The sequence below is a fragment of the Ceratotherium simum genome, chromosome 2 (assembly GCF_057802395.1).
Source record: "Ceratotherium simum simum isolate JZ-2026a chromosome 2, ASM5780239v1, whole genome shotgun sequence".
Taxonomy (NCBI): Eukaryota; Metazoa; Chordata; class Mammalia; order Perissodactyla; family Rhinocerotidae; genus Ceratotherium; species Ceratotherium simum.
This window is the reverse complement of record NC_141901.1, coordinates 74,315,049-74,341,494: the sequence shown is the minus strand read 5'-3', so window position 1 is coordinate 74,341,494 and position 26,446 is coordinate 74,315,049. Positions and strand designations below refer to the sequence as shown.

Genomic DNA, 26,446 nt, shown 5'->3' with positions numbered 1-26,446 from the left:
GGCCACATTTGCTGTTGATAGTCATCCTCTTTGTCATATGAATGTAGAGACCTTACCACTAACTATTCTTCTACTCAGTGGGATGTCGTAGAAAACAGAATGTTTTTACTTCTGCTTCTTCTAGAGATTTTTAGCTTACCAGAAAGAGACTGACTGAGCCCTGAGCATGGATTGGTCATTTTAAGACAATATTTGGGGCAGGTAACGCAAAGGTATAGGATTTAGTCTTTCCAAATCCTGATTCCCTTTCAATACTTAAAGTTCCCCTTTCTTCATAAGGCTTTTTCTGACTATTACCACCTGCATTGTTCCATCTCTTCATTTGAGCATAAGTAGCACTTGATTTCTTCCAAATGTTCATCTAAATTGTGAGCTGCTGAGGTCAGCAGCACGTTTGATGCTTCTTCGTATCGCCCATGATGTCCAGCACACTGATGAGCACATAATAAGTGCTTAATATCTATGATGGGATTTTTAACCACTATCTTAGACTTCGATGAATTTGGCTACGGAAATAGTGACTGAATCTTCTAGAATTTTCTTTTACTAAAATAAATTGGTAAAGTCCTTACAGGCACTCCTGTAAGGACTGAACATATTTCAAGACTCCACAGGTCCTGTTTTCAAAGAGATTACACTGTAGTGGGAAAACTGGGCACAGGCATTAAAAGCCAAACAGTATTTGTATTTCTCATTATAAGGCCTACCCTGGGATGCCAATAATTTTCAGTTACTAAATACATACTACTCTGTCTTCTTTATGGGCCCATATCAAGTGCATGGTGGTAAAGTTCTCCAAGAACAGGTGAGATTATTCATCTTTCTCTTCACTGTAATGCACGCAGGAGCTTATGTGAAGCATCACAGAAGGAAGACGAAACAAGAGAAACATCTATTTGATGCTCCAGTTTCCGAGGATTATTTCTGGAAGCAATATCACAAATTCAGAAGCCCAGTTTCTCTAGTGTCAGTAATAAATGTTGTCACCATGGAGGGTGATTTTGTTAATGAGAATTGAAATAAAATAAACACCTTTATAAGCTACATATCTGAGATTAATCCGGAGCTAATACAGTTTTAATGAACTTAATCATTTAACTTCCTGCTAATGGTGACCTGGGTTACCAAGTATGGAAGTCACTTTTTTATTCATAGCATCATTGGAATTGGAATCTTAACAGATCTTCTAGTTTATAACCTATTATTTTATAGATGAGAAGACTGACTGCGAAGGAGGTTAAGTAACTACCCCAAGTCACACAGGTAGTGATATTGCTGTGATAAATGAATGGATTATCTGTTCATGGACTTGAAAGGGGAGAAAATATTCCCTTGCAAACATTCAAAGATACAGAAGGAAAAATTAGACATTTTCCATTTTTAATGTCATGACTTTACAATCAGTATCTCTTATAGCACTCACTTTTTTCCCTGTTGCATGTTTTCATGAAACATATTGTTTCATGTTTCAAATTATGTATATTTTTTATCTCCCTCTCCACATGCTAAGCAGTGTGAGGATCAAACTCAAATCTAAATTAGCTTATTAGATCTGTACATACACAGTGTCTCACACGGGTAAGCTCAGTAAAAACTTGTTAAATGACCAAATGAAGGAATGCTCTTTCAGCCTTTCCTCCAAGACAGGGAGAAGATAGCTGTTAACCCGGAATGGAGTGGACAAAGAAAGAATAGAGCAGTGTCCTAAAGACAAGTCTTCTCATTCCCTTTCAGGGTAATTCAAATTGTAGTCCTAACCTGAACAGTCTCTGTGGGACTCAACTTGGTCTCATATAACTCAGTAGTGCCATTTTCCATAATCTCACTTACACAAACCAATGGGATGCCTGATATGCTGAGTCTTTTATAGCCTTCATTTTATTCCTTTGGGAGGTCCCTGTATAAACATTTTTTTTTAATGGGGATGTGATTGCCATAGCAACTCAGGGCTATAAATGCTGCCTAATTGAATCATTGTGTGCGAGATGATAGCCTGAGCAAAAAGAGTTAAATCTGTGGCGGGGATGAAAGGGGTGGGGTGAACGAAGATGACAAAAACACAAATTCCTGGGTTTGGATTAATTTTTGTTTATTTCATAAAGCACGTTGCTACTTTTCAAACGCAGGGCCACTTAACTGTAGAGGGAAACAAGTGAAGCAGTAGATGGGGTGGACCAGCAGTTTATTAGCCGTAAACGCTGGTTATGAGTGCAGGACGGCCCCTCTACCATGTCGTTCCCTCCCCATCTCGTAAGACAAGGGCATTTCAGAGAGACGGACGGTATTGGAGGCCCAGAAACCTAACTTAAGCCGCTTAGTTTGGTACAACCGTAAACCCTCCCGCACAGGGGCTCGGCCCTGCAGCCTTTCTAAGCACGCAGTGTAAAGAAACGTACCCGTGTGTGCAAGAAGTGGGTTCCCGCGTGCTCCACCCGAGCCTTCCCTCAGGGCCCAACACACGATGTGTAAATACCAAGTTACTCCGGTACACACGTGAGAAGGCGGGGGCCCGACACCTAAATACTGTACTTCCAGACGCCCTTGCGGGGCGCGCCGGGTGGACAGCCCTAAGCCTCTCTCCCTCCCGTCTCTTGAAAACAGCCCCGCTCTTTGCAGTCCCCCGCGAGATGTGCAGCTATGCACAGCTGCCTGCGGACCGGAGGCTGAGGCGAGCGGGCTGGGGCGGCCACATGGCGCGCTCCCGGTGATGGCAGCTGCGCTTTGTCTCCATCAGCGACGGGTGAGTCACCGGCCCCCGCGGTCCCAAAGCTGGGCAAACTCTCAGGGCAAGGCTGCTGCAAAATCAACAGCAGGAGCAGCTACCGAAGCGGCCGCAGCCTCTTTCCCCTCTTCCTCCTCCTCGTCTGCCACCGCCACCCCGCGGCCCCCGGCGCCTCCTGCCTCCGCCCCGCCCGCTCCTCCTCCTCCCGCGAACTTAGTCAGCGGTTCGCGCCGCCGCGCCGCGATTGGCCGGCCGAACGCGCCGCGTCACAATGGAGCCGGTCGGAGGCGGCGAGCCGGCCAGCGCTGGGGCTTCCCGCTGAGCCCGCAGCGGCCGGCAGCCGGGAAAGTGCGGGCGCGGGGCCGCCGCCGGCGCGCCCGGAGCGGCGCCGCACCCGGGGCTGCACACGCGCACGTAGGTCGGAACCGGGCGCCCTGGCTGCCCGAGCAGGAGCCGAGCCGACCCAGGTGGTGGAGGCGGAGGACCCGGTAAGGGGACGCAGCAGGTGGGGTTGGCCGAGCAGGTGCGGTTACCTGTCCGCGCTCACCTGCGAGCCGGGCCTGCGGGCAGGTAGCTCGGCCAGAAAGATGAGTCGCGGCTTCGCTGCTTCCTTGTCTCGGTGGGAGAGGGAGTGATACCCCCGAGAGGACCTCTCCTGGGTGCTGGGGTCATTCGGGGCAGGAGGAGTGGGCGGCCGCGACCAGGGGGTCCCCTCTGTACCCCAGCAGTCTCGGTGCTGCACCTGAGTGTGAGTCCACGCGGCTCTGCGGGGAAAAGGTTTCCCAGGCTGGAGTCTCGCCCCCCCTAGGAGAGCAGACCCCCACCCCTCACCGCCTCCCCCCCAGGGCGTCCGCGTTTGGTCGCTCTTGTTAGCCTCCGGCCCTGGTGCGCTTTGTTGACATTTTATTCTTATTGGATACTCATTGTTCACCTACAATTTGATGATGAGGTTGGCGTTCGTTTGTTTGAGGGAGAGGGGGGTATAGGGTATAAACCTATACCCATTTAAAAAGAGGCGAAGTTTCCTCCTCCTAGGCTGCAGCTGAGCAGGTGCTGAGAGATCAGAGGGAGGAGGCTCCGTGTTGGCTCATTACTCTGTGTCCTCAACTGACTTCCCAAAGTCCATAGGTTGCCTTTAGTCAGAAGACATTTGTGCAATACTTTTCTTTGCGGTCAGAGAGACTCCCTCCCAGCATCCCCCCCTCCTCGCCTCCCGCCAAGAAAAGGACAAACCTAAATTTTAAAGCGTGAATTTCCTTGAATAAATTCGCCTTGACTAAAAACTTTTTTTTAGAACTCCATAAAAAGATATCGGTATGAAAATTTTAAGTTGCAAATATGTAGCCAACTTAAAACAATTTTCTCACTGCTTTCTATGAGAAAATTAAATGGCATGTGCCTTTATCTGACTGTTGAAGCACACAAAAGTAGTCGAATGGCAGTATAATTTAACAATCCCAGCACCCTCGAGGTGTTCAGGTTACACCTCCTGGGAACCCAAAATGCTCTTTGAGTTGTGGTGCCAAGGTGACTTTCTTTTGGCCCTGGCTATGCTAATCAGCAGCACCACTCTTGAAGAGGATATAAAATGACAGCTAATCCTACAGGTAATTGGGCCTGTGTGATTTAAGAACATAAGCCCTAACACGTCTGATATTACTTAGTTCAGGTAGTGAAGGGGGCCGAGTTGTCACCGAGTGTACACTTGAGTCATAGCCCTTTTCTTATACCTACTATCCAAAGAAAATGTTTCTATTTTAGCAAAAAAATAAAAGTCTATATGTTAGAATTAAATTTACTATTCTTCAAAACTTGTTGTGTTTGTCTTCAATTGGAAAAGTGTTCCAACATGTCTAGCCTAACATGAATATTTTCACATTTGGAGTGATTTCATTTGACTAGTTGTTAAGATCTGCTTTTTTTAGACTCCCCTATATCACCATTCCCCTCAGAATCCTTAGAATGAAAGCACCAACATTAATTTCATGAAAAGTATAACTAATTTCATGAAAAGTATAACTAATTTCATGAAAAGTATAACTTGGAAAGAATACCAAGGATACCAGGTCTTCCAAGTTTGTTTAATAGACTTTAAGAGCAGTTTAGGTTCACAGTAAAATTGAGCATAAAGTGCAGAGATTTTCAGTATTCCCCACCAGAGTGATACATTTGTTATAATCCATGAACCTACATTGACACGCTATCACCCAAAGTCCATAATTTACATTAGGTTTCACTCTTGGTGTTGTATATTCTGTGGGTTTGGGCAAATGTATAACAACATGTATCCACCATTGTAGTATCATCAGAGTAAGATATTATATCATAGCGTAACTGCCCTAAAAATCCTCTGTGCTCCACCTATTCATCCCACCCTCACCTCAACCCCTGGTAACCACTGATATTTTTACTGTTTCCATAGTTTTGCTGTTTCCAGAATGTCATATAGTTGGAATCATGTAGTCTGTAGCCTTTTCAGATTGGCTTCTTGTACTTGGTATTATGCATTTAAGTTTCCTCCATGTCTTTTCATGGCTTGATAGCTCATTTCTCTTTAGCCCTGAATAATATTCTGTTAGTCTTCCAAGTTTTTTTAGATATTTTCCTGCAGTGGCCTGAAATTTGTGATCTTTTTGTTTTGTTTTCTGAATTTGAAGGGGGAAAATATTTTAATATTTAGAAGATTCTTGCTTTAGCCAAAGTTTTTGTTTGTAAACAAGTTTTTTTTTCAAATTTTCAACTCTTTTTTGATAATATCTGCGTATTTTATGTTCCTTTTTGACTTTTTACTGCCCATACAAAAATAGCCTATTTAATCTAATCCCCAGATCTTTTTTTTTAATAATTTTATTTATTTATTTTTTTTCCCCCAAAGCCCCAGTGGATAGTTGTATGTCATAGCTGCACATCCTTCTAGTTGCTGTATGTGGGACGCGGCCTCAGCATGGCTGGAGAAGCGGTGCGTCGGTGTGCGCCTGGGATCCAAACCCGGGCTGCCAGCAGCGGAGTGCGTGCACTTAACCGCTAAGCCACGGGGCCGGCCCAAATCCCCAAATCTTATTTAATGTCTCTCAAGTTGAATTTCCAAATTTTATTTTTGTTTCCCCTTTCCAGCATCCTTCTGGCATATACCAATATTACCAGAAACAAATGTATGCTGAATTTGTCTGTTACTCCAGACTTGGTCGAATGGTTTACATTGCCTTCCATATAGCATGTCCCTCACTGCTTTCCTGTCTCAGAGGGTACTGGATGTTCCACAAACAATTCAGACCTGTAACCACTCAAAAGGAATTTGGAAGGTGCAATTATAGCGAATTTATTTAACCAATTGTAAAATGCATTCTAGCCAGCCCTGGTGGTCTAGTGGTTAAGATTCGGTGCTCTCACCGCCACTGCACCATTCGTTTCCCCATCAAGTAACCACATCATCCATCTGTCAGTTCTCGTACTATGATGGATGCGTGTTGCCCTGATGCTGAAATCCATGACACTGGTATTTCAAATACCAGCAAGGTCACCCATGGTGGACAGATTTCAGGGGAGCTTCCAGACTAAGACAGACTAGGAAGAAAGACCTGGCCACTCACTTCCCAAAAAACTGGCCATAAAAACCCTATGAATAGCAAGGGAGCATTAGCTGATATAGCTCCAGGAACGTGAGCGGATGATGCAAAGAGACTAGGCAGGGTTCTGGTCTGCTGTACACAGGGTCGCTACGAGTCAGAATCTACTCGATGGCACTAACAACAACATCAACAAAAAATACATTCTAATTTCTGTCATGTCTGTTTTCATATTGCTGCCTTTTCCTTTATTGCTATTGCCTACTTTATTTCCCTTCTATATTTTCTAAACTTCTTACATACCTTTATTATGACTTGGTTTTTTTCCAGTGTTTAAAATAATGTCTTTGGCAGACATAACAACTTATTTTTCCTTTTCTGCATCATTAAAATTGATCTTAAATAATATTAGGCCTAACTTCAATCACTGAATCTCTCTGCTAAGTTCTTATCACTGCTGTTCACTTAGAAATTGAACAATGGGTAATAAACTCCCTGTTCTATGACTGCCTCTCATTCAGGATTCTACTCAATCGCAGCGCAATTTAAATTTACTTCTTCAATGCTGTTGTGAACCCTGTGTAAAGGAAATGAATACAAATGAGTTGTCAGAGCTTCAACCTTGACCTTTCCTTTTGTCTTTTTGGCCTTTACGCTGTCTTTGGTATGGGTCGCATGATTCTGCTTGTCCTTTTCCAGACTCTGTATCTTTGAACCTCATCTCCTGCCTCTTCGATTTCAGAGTCCCTTGTAATTCTTTCTTCTTGTCTCTCTCATCCTGTGGCCATTTCCAGGGCTCCATTCAACAATGCCTACTCTTCGGCCAACAGCATCTGTCACAGAAGCTACCAGTTGCACAGACTCTATTTCTCTTCTGTTCCCGGCTCCATGCAGGTGACTGAGATCTTCCTCCTCCCATCTGTGATGGAGACTACATTCTTTCTGTCGAGTAGCATATTCCTTTTGATTGTTTCTCAGGTATGAAGATTTGAGAGCATATTCAAACCTTCCTTTCTTTTGTCAAATTCCTTTTCAGCATTTTTACACTCTTCCACCCCCAAAATCTACTGCAAATTATAAGCAGCAGTTCTTCAGGCTTTTCCCTAAGAACATGGGCTTTGCAGACTGATGAGCCTGGGTTTGAACCCAATAGCATCACTTTGGATGAGTTGCTGGATGAGTTAGGATTAGCTGCCAGGTACAGAGACCACAAAGAAAAATGGCTTAAACAAATTGATGTTTGTTTCTCTTTCATATTAGAAAAAAAAGTCTATAGAGAGAAAATCCAGGGCTGGTTTTATGGTTGTACAGTCTTCTGAGACCTAGTCTGGTTCCACCTTTTAGATCCACCATACATCAGATGAGGGCCTCAACCTCACGGTCCTAGATGGAGCTGCAGCCATCACATCCAGGTTCCAAGTAGTAGAAAGGAGGAAAGAAGGAAGAGAAAAGGCCAGTGGTCTCTTAAGGAAATTTCCTGGAGGCTGACATACACTTCTTATTACATCTCATCGGCCAGAATTTAGTAATGCAACCTCACCTAGCTGGGCAATCTTGTCCTTATTCCAGAGAACCTTATGCCCAGCTAAAATGTGGAAGGTTCACATCCTTGGGAAGAAAGCAGGGAAGGAACATTGGAATAGCCAAGCACCACAGGTATTCTACACCTCTTTTTTCTTGACTAATATTATCTATCGTGCAGTATTCTTAGGATTAAAAGAAATATTAACATTAAAGCATCTAATACAATATCTAGCATAAAACAAGCTTTCAGTAAATATTAGTTCATATTCCTCCTTATTCCTTTTTTTGAATTGTCTAGTTTCCCTGCTACCACATCACTGGCATCCAAATCCTATTTTAAATACTTGGGCAATTGCCCCAATGGTACCAGACTGTAGTCTTCTACCTTTTCATGAGAGGGAGCAACACATTATTACTCCATGTCGGCATTTATTTCTTAGCTTAAAACGTGGCTTAGGTTAAAAACATATGTCTTGGGCCGCCCCGTGGCTTAGCGGTTGAGTGCGCGCCCTCCGCTACTGGCGGCCAGGGCTCGGATCCCGGGCGCGCACCGATGCACCGTTTCTCCGGCCATGCTGAGGCCGCGTCCCACATACAGCAACTAGAAGGATGTGCAGCTTTGACATACAACTATCCACTGGGGCTTTGGGGGAAAAATAAATAAATCAATAAAATTAAAAAAAATATGTATGTCTTAGAATCAAATAGACTTGGATGTGAATCCTGGCTCTGCCACTTATTCAGTATGCATCCTTAGCCTCTTGCACCCTCAGCTTCCTCATCTGTAAACTGGGGGGCAGAATCAGATATGAAGATTAAATGAAACAATGTGTATAGAGTGCCTAATAAAGTAAATGGTAGCTTTTCTTTTCTTTTTTAATTTGGCCTAATCTGGGTGAAGCTTTTTGAAACTGAACTCTTTTTTTTTTTTGGCCGAGGAAGGTCGGCCCTGAGCTAACATTCGTTGCCAATCTTTCTCTATTTTGTACGTGGGTCGCCACTGCAGCATGGCCGCTGACGAGTGGTATGAGTCTGCGCCTGGGAACCGAACCCCGCCAGCGAAGCGGAGCATTCCAAACTTAACCACTAGGCCACCGGGCCAACCTCTGAAAATGAACTTTTATTTCCATTTAAAAAAATGTGGGTTTTTTTTTTGGTGAGGAAGATTGGCCCTCGGCTAACATCCGTTGCCAATCCTCCTCTTTTTGCTGAGGAAGGTTAGCTCTGAGCTATCATCTGTGCCCATCTTCCTCTATTTTGTATGTGGGATGCCTCCACAGCGTGTCTTGATGAGCAGTGCATAGGTCCACGCCCAGGATCCAAACCCGGGAACCCCAGGCTGCCGAAGCGGAGCGTGTGAACTTAACCGTTATGCCACTGGGCCAGCCCTAAAAAAAGTTTTAAAATTGGTCATCCCCATACATATCCAAATGTGTGTTGTTAAATTGTTAGTCAAACTTTTTGAGAATTGTCTCCAAAATCAGTTTAAACCCCAAAACAGCAAAACCTTTCCTGTATTTTGATCAAAAACAGAATAGCTCAGCCTTAACCTTCTTCAGCCTTGATTTGAATGATTTTTGACTGATCTACTCTCAGAAGCTGAAACATTTCCACCAATGAATATATTTCATCATATATTTTTTCAGCAGCTATTTATTAAGCACCTACTGTGTGGCAGACACTGTGCTAGGTTCTGGGGACATAATGGTAAGCAAAAATGCATGTGGTCCCTGCCACCATGGAGGTTGCAGGTTACTAGGGAGACAGGTGAATCGATCACTGCAAATAAATGAAAAATTGCTGCTGCGAAAGTTGTTAGGAAGGAGACGCACAGGTGCTATGAAATCATGTGCAGATGTCTTCTGGTCAGAGGTTGAATGGCAACCTTAGGAACAAAAAATTGGCTAGTGAGCTGAAGTAAGGAGATAGTGTGGGAATGTGGTCTGAAATGAGCTCAGACATGAGATGATCCTGCCCTTAGGCATGGATCAGAATATGCCATAGATTTCCAACATCGTCCCAAAGAAGGCATTTCTTAATGTTTGGAGCCATCTTTAAAATAAGTGTATATAATGTATAACTTATCAAAGTGATATTCAGAAAGGGGCTACATGATTCAGGAATAATTTAATTCTTTTATAATTTATTCATGCTATTTTGGCAAGTTTTAAATACAGATACTTTTTTTGATACACCAAGCAGATGGATCTGAGAAAGTTGGCTGTAAAGTAGGATGTTTTCAGAGAGGGTCGGAGGGCTGATCTCTTTGAAGCCATTTGGCTGAATGGGAGCCGGATGGAAGGCTGCTGGCAGAAGAATATGTGGCCCGTAAAGCAGCAGAGGAAATGACCATAGGAGGGGAGGCGTGGACAGCGTGTTCCAGAATGCTGGCTGGACTGCGGCGCCCGAGATGCCCTATCTCAGGGCCACTGGGCAGCCCCAACATCCAGTCCCTCTGAGGCTGTCAGGTTTGCATAGACAGGAACCCAGCTCAGCACACTGGCGGTGGGGTGCCATTTCTCCTTGTCCTGTCCAGCTGAGCCAGTGGGGGATCATTGGGGGAAATGTTGCCTCTCTGATCCCTTTGAGAGCCTTGGAGGGTAACTGGGGAGGCCCTGCTTCTATGCAGCGTGGTAGGACATGACTGAGCCTTGGGGGCAGAGCTGCCTGCCGTTGGACTGCAGGTTGTTTCTTGCTCTGAGGATAAATTTAAGATGAATTCTGTTCATCTCTCTAGGCAAAACTAAATGAGTTTGTTCCTGGCCCTCTTTCAGTGCCGAAATAGGCAGTGCTCAACTGAGCAATGATGTGTCTTCCAAAAGCGTGTGTGAGTCATGATGCAGTTTCTCAGGTGCACAGTGTTGTGCGTGGTGGTCAGGTTCCCAGGCTTCCCCAAGGGAATTTACTATGCAGCATGGCCCTAAGGTGCCACAAGTCTTTCATCTTCACCTTCTCAGGAATGCCCCTGGACCTGGGACTGGCTCTCATTCCCACTTGCTCTGGGTTTTGGAATTCCTCCCTCAGTGGCACACCAACCTTGTTCCTACCTCAGGGACTTCTCAATTGCTGTTCTCTGCCTGGACTGCTCTTCCCTTATGAATTTGGACTGCCTGGACTGCTTCCTTCTCCTCAATGAAAGTTCAGCTCAAATGTGACCTCAGAGTTTAGAAACTGACCACCTTTGGTAAAGTACCCTTGCCTTCCACACCTGCCCCATCAAAGCCTTTCAGAGTTGGTTCATTGTTTGCTTGTTTATCTTCCATTCCCCTCGCCCCCACCAGAATATAAGTTCTCTGAAAGCATGAACCATGTCTCCCTTGTTTACCTGCTCTTAAGCCTGGTGTGCAGTAAGCTTCCCAAACTGCTGATGTGATATTGGGCAAAAAATTTTACCCCTTTGAATATAAAATGGGAATGATAATACCTGTGCTACCTGCCTCATAGAACAAACAAGGCCCAGAGTTGGTGGACTGAAGATACTTTCTTTTCCCCAAGACTTGCTATTCATCTTTAGATTCCATATTTTTGCAAATAGCAATAGTATTTACCCAATAACATAACCCAGAGAACCCTAGAATTCATTCTGGGCTTCTCTTCGCTTCCTTCCCCCCAAACTGCTCCTTATATAATTGGTATCCAATTTGTCCAGCGGCCATATCCTCAAGGTTCCTCCCATCAGCACCCTCCCTCCACAGCCTCTTTACTGTGTTGAGTCTTTTCCACCTATAGTTTAGTTTGTAGACTTTCCTATCTTCCACCCCCAAATTTGTTGTCCACACTGCAGGAAAGTAGTCATTCTGAAAGGCAAATCTCCTATCATCTCTGCCCATGACTTTAATGACTTGCTTTACACAGGATCAAGTCTGCATGCCTTGGTGAGCCATACAATAAAGTCTTCCTTTCTCTGCTGCTACAACTCTCCAGCTTCACCTCTCGCCACCCTGTCATTTCTAAATCACCAGTGCATGCACCTGGACACAGCGTGCAGTCACGCCCCCATACACCAGCCATCCTAAACCATTTGCAATACCGAGAGGAAGGTACTAGGTACCCAGGTGGCTTCACTCCATGGCTTTGTTCCTTCTCTCTATCTAGGTGCTTGTATCCCCTTGTCAAACACCTGCCCATCTCTGAAGACTCAGTTCAAGCATACCTATTCTGAAAGACCATTCCAGATACTTTCCCTCTGCTTACCACCCCCAAGACTCCTCATTCCCTCCTCCCAGTCTTGTACACCTATCTTAATACCTATGCCGGAGAATGGCTCTGCCTCCCCCTAGGTGCTCCTTCATGATAAAGAATATTTTGTTCATCTCCTGGGCATCCTGGGTCAGGCATCATATCTGGCATGTTATGGGCACTAAATAAAGAGATATCTGGGAGAGAATTAGCAAATAAAATTCAGCATACTTATTACCTAGTCCAGGGCTTTGTTTCAATAACATACTTTTTTTGTGTGTGAGGAAGATTGGCCCTGAGCTAACGTCCAATGCCAATCCTCCTCTTTTTTTTTTTTTTTTTTTTGCTGAAGAAGATTGGCCCTGAGCTAACATCCATGCCCATCTTCCTCTACTTTATATGGGATGCCGCCACAGCATGGCTTGACAAGCAGCGCGTCAGTGGGCGCCCAGGATCGGAACCTGTGAACCCTGGGCCACTGAAGTGGAGTACGCGCACCTAACCTCTTGCGCCACTGGGCTGGCCCCTCAATAACATACTTTTGACTGATATTTGACTAAAATTTGAACAATCTCCTTGAAGGTTAGAAGCAGGAAGATACATTGTATACATGCTGTTAATAGACATCAGTTGAATGGCCAAAATATTTTGTCAGTGAGCTAGTGTTTATTGAACATTTACTGTGTTCAGAGTTCTGGATTTGGCAACTTGCAGGGGATGCTTGAGACAGCTTTTGCACTTTTCTGAAATAATCCTGGCTTTGTCTTTGTACTAGAAGTCAAAATTTTAGATGGTCGACACAAGCTCTTGGCTTATAGGCAGTTTAGAACAGTGTCTCTGAATGTTTTTCTTCCAGTATCCCCAAAAAGGATTTTGAAACACTGTGTGCTCTCCTCATACATTTTAAAAGTTATCTAAAATTTTTCATCATGATTTTAAATAGTTGCAAAGATGACATTTCTGATAATATAAATATTGATTTTTTTTAAAAAATCACTCTTTTTAGTGTACCCAGTGGGAGCTAAATTAAATACCAATATGATTTCATGTCTACCATATCATCCATTTAAAAAACACAGGAACAAGCTCTTCTAGAATAGCCGGGAATTTTACATAGTTGTTTCCTTTGTGGAATTCATTTCATTCCCCTTCGCCTATAAAACTTAATCCCAGTGTAACATTGTTATGTTTGAAAATCTCATTGATTACCTTATCATACTCTTGTGACACACACATATACACACTATATCTCTCTATTTTTTTTAAGTTCTTGTGACAGTAAGGCTCTAAATGTTAAATAACCTTTCTTTTGGATTGAGTTATTATGATTTTTACTAATATACAGTTGACCAGAACAAGTATATTAGAATTTTGATGAATCACTATTGAGCATAGGTAAAATTTTATTAGAAAATCATCTCTCAGTGAGATACATGGGGCTTAAAAATAGTTTATGCATAAATAAATATTACTTATTGCTAAAATGAGATAGGCTTCATAATCAAATCAAATGCTTCTTTTTAAATGTAAGTGCTTAAGAAATCTTGCTATATAAATAAGTATTTGGGAACGAAGGCAATATAATTCCACTTTATTTTTTAAACTCCTGAGTTATATGCCAAAAGTTACCTACTGATTGATCACAAAAATGATTTTCAATGTTCTGTTTTAAAACAACTTGATAAGGTCTTCCTCCAGTGTTGTCCAAAGCAAAGTGGATACTTTCCCCTGACTCTCAAAAGGATTTCTCAGTCATGCAAGTCAGTTACTATCTTAACATCTATAACCCTACAGGTGTTTCAGATGGCCCTCTGCTTGAAGCCCTGGAGATTTCTACTCCCCAAGGCAATGCACTGTAAGCAGACTCCTGAGAAGTGAGATGGTTGCCTTTCTTTTGGAATGTGGGAAAAGGATGAATGTGAAAGGGAAAGAAGGAGATGGCTAGAAAGAATCAGCAGGACATCAGCTGTTTTGAAGCAGATACTTTTAGAGAAGAGTTAATGATGATCTGGAAACAGCTTCTACCAGAGTACCCCTCCCTCCAAAAAAGGGTCCCCAAATCCCATACCTTGGTTTGAAGATCAACTGGTTTGGATGCTAAAGAAAACTTTTCAGTCAAATTAGCTATCAATTCTAAGAGAAAAGGCCCCTAATAGGCCAATTTAAAGATTTCCTCTTGGTAGGTGGGAATATTCAAAAGGGAAAGAGCGTGGTTAGAGCATATCACTTTTTAAAATATACCCAATGGAAGCTAATTTGATACCATTATCCATTTTAAGAACACAATCAAACTCTCCTAGAACAGTTAGAAACTTTACATAATTTTTTATACCTATTGTTACACTAGATACAAAAAGAATGTTAGTAAAGATCACTGGATGCTTGACTGACAGTCACCTGTGTCAGTGGGTGATTGGTTTCTAAGAACAAGTTTTAATCCCATTGAAAAAAATTTCTTCAGCATTTTATCAAGAAAGCTAATTTCTTCCCAGGAGGAGGTTGTAAATTACAGCATGCAAAAAGGTTTGGTCCCAGGCTAGATTTGGGACATTTTTTCTTTAAGGAGTAATGTAGTCTGAAGGGAGAGGAGATGGGCCTGGCCATCATCCTAGTGAGTTTGTTGTTGTTAGTGCCTTCCAGTTAATTCCAACTCCTAGTGACCCTATGTCAGAGTGGAACCCTGCCCCGTCTTTTTGTGCCATCATCTCACCTTCTGGTGCTATATCAGACAACGCTCCACTGCTCTTCATGGGGTTTTCTTGGCCAATTTTTTCAGAAGTGCGTGGCCAGGTCCTTCTTCCTCGTCTGTCTAGTCTGGAAGCTCCACTGAAACCTGTCCACCATGGGTGACCCTGCTGGTATTTGAAATACCGGTGGCATAGCTTTCAGCATCACAGCAATAGGCAGCCTCCACAGTATGACAACCGACAGATGGGTGGTGTGGTTTCCTGTCCAGAAAACGAACCCAGGTCACCACAATGAGATCACCAAATCGTCATCACTAGACCACCAATCCTGTTAGTAGGGAACCTTTACTGGGGTCCTTCTGGTTCCTGGATGCTCTTGGCCCTGAATGAAAGAACACCATACAGATGTCCCCTGCTCTCATGCCTTCTCCCAAGGGCTTATAGCAAATCTGGACCCCCACCGCATTACTTACTATAGTATATGTTTGTACATCACTTCTAACATACTAAAGCATTTACATTCACATTTATTCTCCTGATGACCTGCAGTAGATGGGGCCAGTATTATCCCCGTGACACAAATGTGGAGACAGTTTGTGAGGGGATATGTGGCTTGTCTAAGCAAACCTCACAAGTTAGCAGCTGATCTGGCATCTGATGAAGTGACTTTTTCTACAGTATAGCCTGGCGCCTTTTCCCAGATGTGTTATTTTATAAAAAACTCTAAGGATTGGAAAACTTGCCTTAAAGTGATCAGATGAAGACTAGGTAAGATAGATATGCTCGTAAAGGGCTTAGTAGAATGCACGGCTCTCAGCAGGCCCCCAGATTTTTAAAAAAGAAAAATAATATATTTGAGTTTTTGTTCTGCCATGCTTTATTTTATGGGTTAGAGAAAATTAATTCATTCAACAGATTTTTTTTGAGCACTTAATATTTGCCAGGCCTTGTGCCAGGCACTGGGAATAAATCCAACAAAGAAGAAAACAAATGAAACCCTTTCATGTGGAGCATACATCCTAGAGGAGGGAAGATAGACAATAAGCAAGTGCAAGATATAATGTCATGTACTGAGTGCTATGGGAAAAATAAAGCAAAGTAAAGGGCTAGAGAGAGGTTGGTGGTGGGGATTAGATAGAATGGGCAGGGACAGCATCCCCTGGCTGAGACTTTTGAGAAGACCTGAATATTACACTCACCTGAGTCTGAGTTCAAGGCCTTGAGTTTATTTGGGTAAGTTGATTCAAGTCATGGTATTCTAGAGTTGTGTGTAAGAGATCTTAGAGAGTATCTATTGATTTTTAACTTTTTTGTATTATAGATATCATTGAAGGTCTTTCCCATAATAATAATAACATACTTATATGCATAACATTTTAACATGGCTTGAAATCATCCTTAGATCACCTCAAGTTCATATCCCTGTTCTATTTCATTCCTTTCTTTTTACTGATAAGACATTAAAGTTGAGAAAGGCAAAGTAAAAATCGTCCACAGTATCACAATTAGTTAGTGGCTGAGTCAGAGACTTAAGATTCCCACGAAGTTGTCCATTTCTTTTTTCCACTAAAATCTGTAAGTAGCTAGAGTGTTAAATTCTCTAAAACAATTGTAGTCCATAAAGCATCTGCTTTTTGTGTATATGCACCATTTTCATTTGCATCGAGTAAAACCTCCCCAAGTAGCTTATGTAGCTGCTATGGCTCCTTTTCCTATTTCCTGACCAGTAACAACATAAATAACATCCCAAGTATCCCAGATGTCCTAGAAAATCATGAGCAAAGAGGACTCAGGCTGACAGCAGGAAAGGAAAAAAAAATGGAGATCTTGGAGTGGGAAGATTTTTCTTACCGATGAAACTTGGGCGTGTCATGACTTTAAAGGGCAGATAGGGACTGATAGTGCTTTTGAAGGTCTCTGAATGTACAGACAGCAGAGGGGTGGAGATGGGAAAGACTTTGTCCCAATTTCAACAGGGGCAGTGACTCCCTAGGGTAAAACAACGGTCACTCCCATCACCCCACCCAGTGATTTCCTCTTGGGACATTTTATACAAAACTTGGAAGATAAAGTTGTCACTTTCAGGAAAGTATTCAGTGTATCAACTTATCTTCCCAGCCACACTTCCTTAACAAATGTCTCAACTTTTAGTACTATAAAAATCCCAAAATTTTAAGCAGTAATCATCCACACATGATTTCCAAAATTGGATGCTGTGTAATGGTTTTGATTTGCATACAAGATTTTCTAATACAATACATCTGGCTTTAAAACCTCCAAAATCTAGCAAGTCTACCTCCTATAAATATCGATATTTAGTGAATTTTTAGGCTGCTTTCTATTGTTGCTCTCTTAAAGACAAAGAAAACCTACTTTTTCCATTAGAAGTGCCCCTTAATGTTGTGACACCTCTGATAGAAGAAATTCTAGCCTAGTCTCTCCTAATCGGTGAAAGGCCCTTTCCTCCATATTCCCTATCCCCACCCCCATTTTGGGGTATTTCTAGCCTACTTTTCCATCTGTGTTCCTTGTTACTATGGTGATGGGCACCATAGAAATACAGAACAAAGCAGATATAATAAGCATCTCCTCCATGGTTTACAATGCTGAAAAGGGGTCTAGGTTTTTCAGGCTTGGCTTGTTCTTTATTGGTGGCAGAACTGGACCAGCCCAACTGGGAGTGGGCACTAGAGTTACCGGCTGGTTCCGGCTCTGCTGTACCCATTGTCCTGCACTTCACCAGACTTTTCACTACCCAGAGTCGTGGATGTGAAGGAGGAGTAGTGGGAGCCGGTGGAGAGGATGTAGCACAGAGATCAGTGACATAGAAAGAGTCAACCCACTGCAAAAGACAAATCTACTGAAGCATATTACATGAGAGAGAATCTTAGACTAGTTTTAAGTTTTACCAGTCATTAACCCTATTGCTTGATTTTGTGTTGTTCAGCTTAACTTTTCAGTGGAGAAGATTTGCCACCTTAGGTTTTCCTTCCCTCAAGGTACTTAGCCTGTATTAGATTTTTTTAAAAATTGAATAAAAATCTATCTTGATTACTAATAGCTTGCAGTATTTGCTCCCATCCATTACATTTTTTTAAATAAGTGGTTAAATACTAATACATGCTTATTTTATGCTTGTTTTAGAATTATAATGAAATATTTTCTAGATATTGTGGAAATTAGTGTTTTCCATAAGATCTGGGAGAAGATGCCCACAGGTGGTTTTCTAACTTTCTACATGCATGTTCATTCTTTCGTGTATTACATCTTTATGTATCATATTCTTAGACACCCCTGATGAAATCATCAAAGATTAAATAAAATATTCCAGTTAATCAATTCCATCTTCTAGACAACTATTTTTATGTTTATTGTTATATTTTAAGTTTTGCATTGCTTATATTTTTATAGTCAAGGGGCATATGCAGGGTAAAATAGTTTAGTACAATGTTTTAGAATATAAAGTCGTCGGGCCGGCCCCATGGCATAGTGGTTAAGTGCGCACGCTCCGCTGCTGGCGACCCGGGTTCGGATCCCAGGCTTGCACCGATACACTGCTCGTCAGGCCATGCTGTGGTGGCATCCCATATAAAATGGAGGAAGATGGGCTTCGATGTTAGCCCAGGGCCAGTCTTCCTCAGAAAAAAAAAAAGGAGGATTGGCGTGGATGTTAGCTCAGGGCTGATCTTCCTCACACACACAAAAGTAGAATATAAAGTCGTGGGACATGAATCAAATTTTTGGAGCTAAAGAAGCTGAATGTTCCATGTGCCTGTTGTATTGTGGCATGAGGGCCTGAAATTCCTTCTACCTGTGAATTCGTGTTTCTTTGGCCACGTAGCTCCTTTCTTTTTGCCTGATGAACCCATATTTTGGCAGTTTTATTATCTGCTGTAATGACTGTTAAACTGATGTGAAAATATGCTTGGAATCAACTTCACACTTTGAGTTTTTTCAATACCTACTCAGTGTAGCCCTCCCACCAGTGAACTTTTCCCTTTTGTGGCATAAATGAAAGACCAAGAGCCCTGGAGTAGGAGTTGGAACGCCCAGTGCTGACTTTGGCTCACTCTCTGCCTGGGGTGGGCTTGGAGATAAATTTTTAACCATATAAACAGCACACAGCTTCATCTGTGTGAGAAGCTCCTCCCATTCTGAGGATCCCAGGAGCCACAAGGAAGGTTTTGAAGCAGAAGGTGACATCAGATTTGTTTTGTGAAGTGACGCTAGCAGCTATATGGAAGATATATTAGAGATGAGGGAGAACGTATTGGGAGACCAACTAGGGTATTGGGGATGGAGCAGAGGAGACTAATATGAAAGAAATTTCAGAAAGAGGTCATAGGATTAAATATTCCCATTTCCTTTCATTGCAAGGATCCCATGGTAATTGCCTAAGTCAAACTATGCTTACCAAAGTTTTACTATATCTTCTAACTTTTCAGTCATTTTTCACAGAAGGAATGGGTTAAGTTCTCTCCCGATTATTTATTGAGTCCCCTAAATCCTCACATTTCAGATTGCCAGTGAATATACATTATATTAGCACAACTTTAAAAATCATAGCTTCTGCTATAGACTGAATATTTGTGTCTTCCCCCACCAAAATTCGTATGTTGAAACCTAACCCCTAAGGTGATGGTATTAGGAGGCAGGGCCTTTGGGAGGTAATTAGGTCATGAGGGTGAAGCCCTCATGAATGGAATTCATGCCCTTATAAAATAGAATCCAGAGAGCTCCCCTGCCCCTCCAGCTGTGCCACATGAGAACACAGCAGGAAGAGGTCCATCTATGAACCAGGAATCGAGCTCTCACAAGACACTGAATCTTCTGGTACTTTGATTTGGACTTCTCAGCCTCTAGAACTGTGAGAAATGTTTGTTGATTATGCCACCCAGTCTATGGTAGTTTGTTATAGCAGCTAAAATGAACTAAGACACCTTTTAAACATAAATGTCTTCTGACCGGAAATGAGGCAAGACTTGGGAGAAGTTGTGTTTATTTCTGTGGGAAAAACAAACGGAGAGATTTGCTGAAATTGGGTATTCACTCCACTCAGGACAGCTCATTGTCTTCCAGAAGGCTTGACAACTGTGAACACATTGAGTAGGTTTTGTGGAGAGAATAGAGGTTGTATTTGTGAGGAGTTTACTCCTTCGTGGGCGATTGTTCTCTGATACCTCCTGGGCGGAGGGAGTTTCAATTGCATTTGATGTTATCATCAATGTGAAGGTAGAAAGTAGGCCAGGTAGAATTATTTCCATTTTTACAACTAAGCTGGCTTTCTGAGCAACTGCGTAGCTTGGCTAAAGTTAAGACAGATGGTAGGTAGGATGAGAGTTCATTCTCAGTTGTTTTGTTGACTTCTATCCCTGCACTCATTACTGAATGAGTGAATGAATGAATGAATGCATGTTTAGTCTGCAGTTCATTCCATTGAGCTAAGCTACTTTTTATTCCCCTCAAAGATCTCTTTGAAGATTATTCACATTCATGCTAGTTTTACTATTAAGAGTTTACTAGTTGTGCAGGTTTAGGTAAGTCGCATAACTCTGTTGCCTCATCTGTGAAGTGGAGATAACTTCATGGAGTTGTTGGGAGCATAGATAAGTTAATTGATTTAAAGGGCTTAGAAGAATATTTAACATCTGGTTATCTTGTGATGAGCATCAACTTGCATGACTGTTATAATATACTGAGCATATTTGACTACTTCAGCCTCACATCAGCTATTTCATTAGGGCCTATGTGTCCTCACCCTCGACTTGTTTGTCTTTTCTACCTAGGAGGAACTATTAGGGCAAGCTCCGCCTGATTTATCTTTTTTTTTTTTTAAAGATTTTATTTATTTATTTCCCCCCCCCAAAGCCCCAGTAGATAGTTGTATGTCATAGCTGCACATCCTTCTAGTTGCTGTATGTGGGACACGGCCTCAGCATGGCCGGAGAAGCGGTAGCTCGGTGCACACCCGGGATCCGAACCCGGGCTGCCAGTAGCGGAGCGCGCGCATTTAACCGCCAAGCCATGGGGCCGGCCCCTGATTTATCTTTTGATGATTTCTAATTTGTTTCAGTTAACTAGGCTTAAATGGACTTTTTCCTATTATTTTTAAAGTAGAGGCAAATTACTTAATGCTGAAAAATTAGGCATGTGTAGTTATTGATTGAATAGGGACACTACAAACAAATTAGAAGAAATTATAGCTGTCCCAGGACCAGATCAGAAAAGCCTCTAAGTTTTTGTTATACCCTGGAATTTGTTCAATCTTCACATTCTATGAAATTCAACCTTGAATTATTCAGCAAATAGACAAGTAAAAAAAATTATGGTTCTTCACATTTGAATGCTTATTTTGAGATATGTAGACTGTAACCTTGAAAAGCCTCTTATGATAATTGGTCATCATGGGTAACAGTACTCAAAGTAACATAAGTCTGTATGGTCTAACATCCTCATTTTCATTCGTTAGATGTCTTAGAACCCCTTTGTTTCTTTTCCTGTTGTGCATGAAGCTAACTGAATCAGTGACTGGTAGAATCTTTGTCTTAAAGCGATCTATACAAGACAAAGTTTATTCTACTAATATAATCTCATTTTTGAAAAGCCATGATTTTAAAAATCTCTGTCTGTGTGTGTGTGTGGAGAACGAGATGCGAGGATACACAGAGTTGCCTGGTGTATGCAGTGGGGGTTGATGAGAGGGAAAGGGCATAGAGGAAGGAAACTATTGTTCTGCAGTTTGCCCTTTTGATTCCTGTTTTTTCTCTTTGGTGAGGTCCTCAGAGATGTTACACATGGCGAAATCTTATTAAAAAAGTTCTTTCTAAGCAAACTGTTTCCTTTCCTAATGAGATTCTGCTTTGGTGCTTTGTTGTCAGTGTGCTGGGAATTTTGAAATGTTCTCTGTGTATTTCTGTGATTTTGACCTAATAATCTCATTTGGATTTACCAGATTTAGCAGCTGTTGTTTTTACCAACTATTGCTAAATCGTATTAATGTCCAAAGTTGAAAAACCCTTTTCTCTATGTTGGCCTAGACTATTCAGTTTTATAAAATTTAAGCCTTTTCCCCAATCCTTGTAATTTTCACTTACTTGCAAGAAAACTTATAATAATATTAATATTCCAATGGATCGTTTAGATAGGTTGAACCTGTCTCTCACAGGACACTAACGCAGCTTGCAGTGTGGTTTGCAGAGTATTTTCTTGATAAAGCCATCTATCCTCTTTTCTGTTAGAAGAAGAAGAGACTTCAATTCCGTTGTAATTTAAGTAGTTTTCAGTGTAATATGGTAAATGTTTGCAGTTTGATATTAATGATTTGTTTTTGGCAAAGCAGAATGCAAAGTTGAGAAGGCAAAGGCTTTAAAAATGTCCCAGGACAGCAGAAACTCAGAATTATAGCCATTTTATTGGCTAATTCTGCAGTTTTATTTGAAGGAGGGAATCAGTTGTTGAATTTTCCTTTTCATTTAATTACTTAATGTAACATTTTTTCTTAAATAGCTTACAATGTACCTTGCTTCCTTTGCAATCTCTTTTTAGGGGTCCTTCAATTTTTCTGTTTTAATTATAAGGCAGTGGTTTTTGAGGTCTCAGAAAGAAACTAGGTATGCTCTTAGATTCCTCCCAGGGTTAGTTTTGTTGCTTCTGAATCCCACTTCATCTCTATACTGTCTATCACATTCTCATTTTCCCTGTTGAGAGCTTAAATTTATTCTTCACTTAGATTCAGGATCCAAAGCAATAGTTTTCCTTGCTGTCAAGTCATATGGCCAATCATTTCTGCCTTTACAGGTAATGATGTGTATCAGAAACATCAATTACAAAGCCATCTTTACATATATAATCACATTTGATTTAACTATCCAGTGAGGGAAAGAGAGAGGATGGCTGCAGTTAATCCCTATTTTATGACTGAACTCCGAGAAGTCACTCAGTATACCCAAAATAACACACAAACAGAAGGGCCAGGACGAGAAGCCAGGCCTTTTAACTCCATGTCGTGTTCTTTCTGCCCCGTCATACTGTGTCAGCATACTCCGTTCTATACCATGAGACATTTCCCATGTAAGGAATTTGGTCAATATGCTATGTAAAATTGTTGTACCAAATTTTAGTAAACTTTACAAACCAAGTTGTTATTCTTTAGTTCTTTCCCTACTGAGCATTTATTATTGCACTATATGTGTAGTGAAAGAGGTTTCCTGCTTTCTAGGCCAATGGCCTTATAAGTGTACAATTTTAGAGGTAAGGAACAACAGGATAGCAATAAGAGAGGTGACCAAGGAGACATATGACTAAGTGACAAGTTCAGTGGGAAAAATGTAGGAAATGAGAGCCATGCCTTGCAGGATGAGATAGAATTTGGAAAGATGAAGGGGGTGGAAGGGAAATGTCTGAGCAGAGATGTGCAGGAAAGAATGTATGCAGTACTGAAATAATAGTGGGTGAAATGATATGTCCAGGATTTGCTTCAAAATAATCCTGGGCATAGGTGTGATATGAGTTGATAGTTGTTGAAGCTGGGTGAAGGGTACATGGGGCTTCCTTGTACTATTATTTATACTTTTGTATGTGTTAGGAATTTTTCATAATAAAAGTTTAAAATATTAAAACTGTATGCATTTTTTGGACAGTGGATAGGCTGGCATCTCTGGAATAAAGAGTTTGTTCAAAGGCATAATGGGAAATGATGTTGGAAAGGCAATTTGGAAACAGATTTGATGGTGGGAGGGGGTTCATAAATGTACACTATGGAGTCTGGTGAGGACTGGTAGACACTGGTTCATTGACTGGACTTGAGTTTTACTTGACTATGAGCTGCATAGTCAGCTGGTGGAGATGCAAGTGCAGCCTGGCTTCCCCATCAAGGATGGCAGCAACCCCACCTTACCATCTACTTAGGCCCTACCGCATCTGGTGTGACATTCAGTTCTGGAAGGCACATTTAATGGGGGCTTTTTCCAAACTGAATTTCAGTGATGGGACATATCAGGCACAGACGGGTATTCACATCTTAGGAAACTTCCTTCTGGAACACTCCTTCAACTTATGATTGTCTAACTGGAAAGGACATGTTTTCCCTTCTGCCAAGTCCCTCTCTTACTTCTTTTCAAACTCTTTCTCTTGTGGTCCTGAGAATGGGCAGTAAATGCAAAACAGACATTACTGTGATTCCCTGGTAATATGAAGGTACATGTACATGATGGCATTTAATTTAACCTCCTGGAAACAGACTGAAACAGCAGACTGAGTTATACACAGCAGCACTGAACCATTTAGAAAGCCTACCACTTGGGTGTAGCGCTCTGAAGCAAAGTTCCTTCTTCCTTCCTGCTTAAAATGTATCTCTTTTGCAGAGGAAGAAGAGGAGAGAGAGAGATGTCATAGAAATTTGGATAGTTGGTAATATTAAGAAATTAATTATTTGGATGTGAATCTGTGGTGTGCTAGAGCTGATGAGAGCCAATTGTTATATTTTCAGGAATTTTGCAAGCCAATTATTAAATAGAGTCATTAAATTAAATTATACAAACTTTAAAGTATTAAAATACTCAAAACTGATCATTTCCTAATTATTTTACTATAATTTGCTATTATCTTTGCTCTTAAGGTTATGTCTAATGTATCTGCATAGTGAAAGTACTATATAATGGTGTGCTGCATGTGTCTTCAAAACTCCGTATTCAATGACTTCATGTTGGTAGCTTGAAATTGGTCATGGTGGGAATATTTACACCACGGAAATTGGTAAACACTACTAATCAGGGCCTTTTTTTTTTCCCCCAGAGAGCTGGCTGTTAAATCTCTACCAGCACACTACTGGATATGATTATAATATTGGGGTTATATTTTTTAAAAACTCTTTACCTTTTAGAGATACATACTGAAATAAGACGAAATGTATCTAGAATTTGTTTCAAATTATCCAGTGGGAGTGGGTATCATGATTATTGTATCAGAGTGATGGGCATATGGGCTTCATTATACCACTCTCTACTTTGTGTATATTTTAAATTTTCCATAGTAAAAAGTTAAAAACAATAATTAAGGAATGTTACAGTGAAAATAAATAAGTTGCCCATACCCAGTAGACAGTCTGGTACTTATCTGCCCCTCAAACTGTGATGCTAAAATCCCTTTGATAAAATATTATTCACTGATTTTGGGGGCTGGCCCAGTGGCCTAGTGGTTAAGTTTGCGCACTCCACTTTGGTGGCCCGGGGTTCACGGGTTCAGGTCCTGGGCGTGGACCTACACACCACTCATTAAGCCATGCTGTGATGACGTCCCACATACAAAATAGAGGAAGATTGGCACAGATGTTAGCCCAGGAACAATCTTCCCCAAGCAAAAAGAGAAAGATTGGCAACAGATGTTAGCTCAGGGAGAATCTTCCTCACCAAAAAATAAATAAATAAATATTATTCACTAATTTTAGAGCTCTTATTTGTAACTGATTCACAGAGATTATTGAGTTTAAATGTCTGTTTCTCATTAAATAAAATCAAGAAATCACTGTGTGCAGTTTGCCATACCCGTAAGGGCAAAGGAATCCAAAAGAGCCCTCCCTGGGACACTGAAAAGCTCTCTCGTCACAGTGGGGGAAAATGCATTTGTTGGATTACAATCCTCTTTGCAGAACCAGTTGTACAAATAGGGAAAAATGAATCAAGTTATTGCTCGGAGGGCTACTTCGAGTTATATGACAGCTGTGTACCCTTTAGATTTATGTTCAGTCTAGCTGATTTGAGTCATTGCTCAAGAAAGGAGTGCCGTCAAGTGAATTGTCTCCTGTGCAGATGACAAGAGGCTTTTCTAAACATCGCTTGGCTGATACAATTGGTTTATTTGGAATTGTTGGCCCATGAATTAAAGGAGACCCAACCCAATGACTGTAAAAGCATAGCCTGGGTTCTACACTGACTACATTTCACAGAGTGCACACGCACAATATTTTTTCCTGTCATATATCTAGACATCAAATGGAAAGTTTGTAGCATGGATTACTTAGAATACATTTCTTTTTTCTATGTTTGAAGTCCTTTTAATTTACTTCTTAATGTGAATTTGAAGTAAGGTAATAGTTTCTTCTTGTCTTTGTATAATGATTTATACTAACTAAATCCAGTTGACCAGAAAAAGAATTTATATTGAGTAGGGAATGCAAGTGGTCGTTGTGATGATCCCATCAAACAGGGTGTTGAGGAAATTATGAGGTTTTCTAATGGAGAGAGGCAAGGACACTAAGAACCTTGAGGGGAAAGTAGTCTGTAGTATCTGGCTTGTAATTTTAAGTTATGTAAGTCTCTGGTCTCTGTAAAAATACAGGCTTAGACCATCCTCTAGGTTTAACCACAAAAAAAAAAAAAATCAAAATGTCAAGCAATGAAAACAACAGATGTCAAACTCAGGTAACCTGGGGTCAGAATACCAAAAGGAAGTCTAAATTGAAACAGATGCTAAAAACAGGAATTGAGATCAGGAAACCAGAAGTCAGAATAGGAGGGGCAGGAGGAGCATCATGACTCCTCATAAGGCAGAGCTAGACAGAGAAGTCACATGGAGACCATGGGAAGCTTTTGTTCTTTTTTTTTTTGTGTGTGTGAGGAAGGCTAGCCCTGAGCTAACATCCTCCGATGCCAATCCTCTTTTTGCTGAGGAAGACTGGCCCTGGGCTAACATCCATGCCCATCTTCCTCTACTTTATATGGGACGCCGCCACAGCATGGCTTGACAAGCAGTGCGTCAGTGGGTGCTTGGGA

General features: G+C 41.5%; 1 protein-coding gene across 3 annotated transcripts in view; it reads left to right on the top strand.

Annotated features, from left to right (window-relative positions):
- Window positions 1-2,596: 2,596 nt before the first annotated feature.
- Window positions 2,597-26,446, top strand: part of LRRC8B (leucine rich repeat containing 8 VRAC subunit B) — a 68,700-nt gene continuing 44,850 nt past the window's right edge. Inside the window, exon 1 of one of the 3 annotated variants that reach the window (XM_087447861.1) lies at window positions 2,597-2,740. The gene's annotated coding sequence lies outside the window, so the exon portion shown is untranslated. Of the gene's footprint in view, window positions 2,741-3,046; window positions 3,211-26,446 lie in introns of those variants that run through there. The other 2 variants (XM_087447851.1, XM_004420869.3) reach the window with 2 other exon arrangements.